We start from the raw sequence: 4,661 nt of genomic DNA on the forward strand, positions 1-4,661 counted from the left end.
TCACTCTTTACTTTTACATTTCAATTATTTAATTTTTTTTTTGAGATAGTTCACATGTAGCTCAGACTAGCCTTGAACTCATTATCTAGTCAGGGGTGACTTTGAACTTCCGATCTACCTGGGGATGATTTTTATTATACTTGTAGTGAGGAAGCAGGCGGAGTAGTCCAGGCTGAGCGTGGCTGGCTAACACACTAAACCAGACCATAGGGGGGTTGGGGGTGGGGCAAGAGAGGACCTTCAGACCAAGAGGCCAAAGGGGCTCCACCAGGTGGGGTTGCCTGTCGGCTTTACACTTTTTATTTTGAGCCATGGTCTAAGGTGTCCAGGTTCTATAGCCCAGAAAAGCCTCCAACTAGGAATTCTCCTGCTTCAGCCTTCCAAAGAGAGGGGTTTACAACTCCAGGCCTAGCTCAACGATATCATTTACTATGCTGGGCACAAAGGCCCATTTCCAACCTCCGGTCAGAGGACGAAGGAGGGGACAGACCCAGATGGGAACCCCCATGCTGCCAAGTCCCTTGGCCTTGCTGCCTGTAGTTGCCACCTCTCTGGACCTTGAAAAAATACTCTTGGGTGATGCTCTCCTGGAGGCCCAGAGAAGACAAGAAAGCAGTCCGAGGCTGCAGAGCAAGATGGTGCCTACCCTGGTACTAGAAGCCAGTGAACTTCTGCCAAGGCCTTGTTTCAGAGTCCCCAAGGTTATTTCCAGCTCTGCTCTGGTCCCACCCTGTACCCACATGATTCCCTCTTTCCAGAAGGTTCCCTGCCCCAGTGAGAGCCATCGAGGAGTGGGATTGAGGCCTCCTTCCTTCTCTCCCTCCAGGAGGCGACAGCTTGGATTATACTGAGCACTTTAGAATTTTGGTCACATTGCAACGTCTAGGTTACCATGGTGACCTCACTTGGAATTTGCTTCGCTAGGGGAGAGAGATAGCACAGTATGTGATGCTGGTGGCCCACAGCCAGTGTGGGGCGCCTCATGGGCTCTCATCGCAGAGGAGGTAGCTCCTTTGAATGTTCCGAAGGATGCAGGGGAGGGAGAAGATTGTCCTGCTCAGCCCTCCACCCGCAGCCACTGTCTGGAGAGGCGCTCTGTGCCCTTTTAGAGGTGAGCAACTCAAGGCTCAGATGAGCGTGTGACTTATCCAGGGCTACCCAGGATCCTGGCACCAGCAGGGCTTGAAAGGCTGGTGTTCCGGGCTTCAGGGCATCTCCGGTGGCTGCCAAGGTTGGGGACACCCAGGCACAAGGCTTCTCTTCCCTTCCCAGTGAGTCATACCAGGGTGCTACTCTGTAAATGCCAAGCTAGTGGGTAGACTTCACTTAGTCCTTAGTCCTTTGGGCTAAGTAAGGGGTTATGAAGATGGTCTGGAGGGTTGGGAGCAGGGAGGGGACTCAGAGTCAGATGTGAGGGGTCTCCAGGTGGGGCACAACCTTTGCTTTTCAGACAGAGGTCCTTTTACAGCAGAGTCCCCCATGGTGCTTACCTCTGGTGCTCCCTGTAAGGGTTTCTTGGACCACCCCACCTAGTGTTGTAGGAAGAGAGATGTGGCGGTTTGAATGAGAAAGCCCCCACAGGCTCAAGGAAGGATTAGAAGGTGTGGCCTTGTGGGAATTGGGGTGTCATTAGGGGTGCATTCATAGGTTCAAAAGTCCGTCAGGCCCAGTGTCCCGTACCCCCAAACCCCTGCTGTTTGTGGATTGGGATGTAAAGCACTTAGCTAGTTCTCTAGTGCTATGCCTGCCTTCTGCCGTCACATCCCCTGTACTGGCTGGGTTTGTGTGTCACCTTGACACAGGCTGGAATTATCACAGAGAAGGGAGCTTCAGTTGGGGAAGCGCCTCCATGAGATCCAGCTGTAAGGCATTTTCTCAGTTGGTGATCAAGGGGGGAGGGCCCCTTGTGGGTGGTGCCATCCCTGGACTGGTAGCCTTGGATTCTATGAGAAAGCAAGCCGAGCAAGCCAGGGGACGCAAGCCTGTAAGTAACATCCCTCCATGGCCTCTGCATCAGCTCCTGCTTCCTGACCTGCTTGAGTTCCAGTCCCGACTTCCTTGGTGATAAACAGCAATGTGGAAGTAAGCTGAATAAACCCTTTCCTCCTCAACTTGTTTCTTGGTCATGAGTTTGTGCAGGAATAGAAATCCTAACTAAGACACACTCCCCTCCATGATGATCAGGGACTAGTCCTATGAACCATAAACAAGCCCCCAATTAAGTCCTCTCCCTCTTTTATAAGAATTGTCTTGCCGGGCAGTGGTGGCGCATGCCTTTAATCCCAGCACTTGGGAAGCAGAGGCAAGGGGATTTCTGAGTTTGAGGCCAGCCTGGTCTACAGAGTGAGTTCCAGGACAGCCAGGGCTACACAGAGAAACCCTGTCTCGACAAAAACAAAACAAAACAGCAACAACAACAACAACAAAGAGCCCTCTCTAAACCAGGCCTGGCTGAGAGCTGCTCTCTCTCTCTCTAAACCAGGCCTGGCTGAGAGCGCAGGCAGGGCCTTGCTCTGGTGCACAGCTGGAGAGGGCTTGGACTCTCCACTGGAGGACAAAACAAGACCGGGAGGTTAAAAACCAGGATGGGCTCCTGACTGGGAAATAGAGACTGTGGCTCAGAAACAAAGCAAGCAGCTGTGAGCTGGGGAGCTTATTCAGGGAAGTGGGCTTTAGCAGCTCAGTAAAGGACTGGCTCTGACACCTCTAGTCACATCCAAAAAAGGGGCTTCGCAATGCTTCTTCGTCCCTTTGCAAATCAAACCTGTGACTTTAGTATGTTGCCACCGGGTGGCAGTATAACATGGGCACTCAGATTGAATTTAATTACAAAGAAAAACATTTCACTTAGTTTTCAAGACAAAGTCTTCAAAGACTTTCTGTCTGGGAAGATGGATGGGCCAGTGGGTGACATGACTGCTGGACATGGAGTTTGATCCCCAGAGCCAAACAGGGTGGCATGCCTCTATAATCCCAGAGTCTCTACAGCCAGTTGGGAAGCAGAAGACTCCAGATGCTTAGGGGCCAGGCGGCCTGGTGTACACAGAAGATTGTCCTCTGACCTCCCAGGTACTCTGTGACCCGGACACACCCACAGTCACATACACGATCATGCATATGTACACATACATACACGATTTTAAAAGATTATTTGATGTCTCTCTGGGTGTGTGATAGGGGTGGGAGAGTTATATGTGTGTAGGTATCTGCACTGGCCAGAAGGGGGCGTAAGATCCCCTCGAGCTGGAGAGACAAGTGGTTGGTGCCCAGAGTAGATGCTGAGAACTGAACTTAGGCCCTCTGTAAGAACAGCCAGTGTTCTTAACCATTGAGCCAGCTTTCCAGCTCTACGCTGAAATGTGTTGTTGTTGTTGTTTTTAAATTAACCTATTTGTTTAATTTGTAAAGATTTAAAAATTTTACATATATGAATGTTTTGCCTGCATGTATATATGTCTATGTACCAAGTGCATGCCTGGTATCCATGGAGACCAAGAGAGGGCACCGGATCTGCTGGACTGGAGTTACAGAGGGCTGCAAGCTGCCACCATATGGTTGCTGGGGATCAAACTCAGGTCCTCTGCAATAGCTGCAAATTGGGATATTTTAAAGTAAATCATCTGAGATACACATGTTCCATTCTTCCCTGACCCATTATTTTTTAAAGGATTTATTTTATTGGGGGTGAGGGTGAGGCTGGAGAGATGGCTCAGTGGTTAAGAGCCCTGGCTACTCTTTCAGAGGACCCAGGTTCAATTCCCATCGCTCATAGGGGAGCTCACAACTCAAACTCAGTCCCAGGGGATCTGGTGCCCTCTTCTGGCTTCCACGAACACCAGACACACATGGTCCACAGACACACATGCAGACAAACACCACACACATAAAATAAAAATAGTAAAAGTGGTTTTTTTTTAAGATTTATTTATTTTATGTATATAAGTACACTGTAGCTGTCTTCAGACACACCAGAAGAGGGCATCAGATCTCATTACAGATAGTTGTGAGCCACCATGTGGTTGCTGGGAATTGAACTCAGGACCTCTGGAAGAGCAGTCAGTGCTCTTAACCGCTGAATCATCTCACTAGTCCCAATAAAAGTATTTTTTAAGAGTGAAAAATAAGGGCTTGAGAGATGGCTCAGCATTTGAGAGCACTTCTAGGGGTTCTGAGTTCAACTCCCAGCAACTACAATGGTGGCTCACAACCATCTATACTGGTATCTGGTGCCTCCTTCTGGCATGCAAGGTATACATGCAGACAGAGCATTCATATACATATACATAAAATTTTAAAAACCGTGAAAAATATTTACCTCATTATTTGTGTGTGTGTGTGTGTTTATGCTATATATGTGAAGGTGCCCATGGAGGCCAGAAGAGAGCAACAGATCCCCTCCAGTGGAAGCCAAAAGCTGCCACACAGGTGCTGGGAATGGGACTTGGATCTTCTGGAAGAGCAACCAGTGCTCTTAACCACTGGGCTATCTCTCCAATCCATAACTTGAGGGAACATCTGTCTTCCTCTTTCTGACTGAGCCTGGTAACTCATCTTCGCTGACAACCTGACAGGCAGCCTCTGTCCCTCAGTTACAGGAGCTCAGAAGGTTGTGCCCCTCCCCACCCCCACGGCCCCTCTGGCCCTCTGGCCCCTCTCCGCCC

General features: G+C 49.7%; 1 long non-coding RNA gene across 1 annotated transcript in view; it reads left to right on the plus strand.

The window, feature by feature from the left end:
• The first annotated feature begins 937 nt into the window (after window positions 1-937).
• LOC116096821 overlaps window positions 938-4,661 on the plus strand; it is a 10,680-nt gene continuing 6,956 nt past the window's right edge. Inside the window, exon 1 of the long non-coding RNA XR_004121119.1 lies at window positions 938-1,111. This is a non-coding gene — a long non-coding RNA (uncharacterized LOC116096821). The remainder of the gene's footprint in view (window positions 1,112-4,661) is intronic.

The sequence above is a fragment of the Mastomys coucha genome, unplaced genomic scaffold, assembly GCF_008632895.1.
Source record: "Mastomys coucha isolate ucsf_1 unplaced genomic scaffold, UCSF_Mcou_1 pScaffold18, whole genome shotgun sequence".
Classification (NCBI taxonomy): Eukaryota; Metazoa; Chordata; class Mammalia; order Rodentia; family Muridae; genus Mastomys; species Mastomys coucha.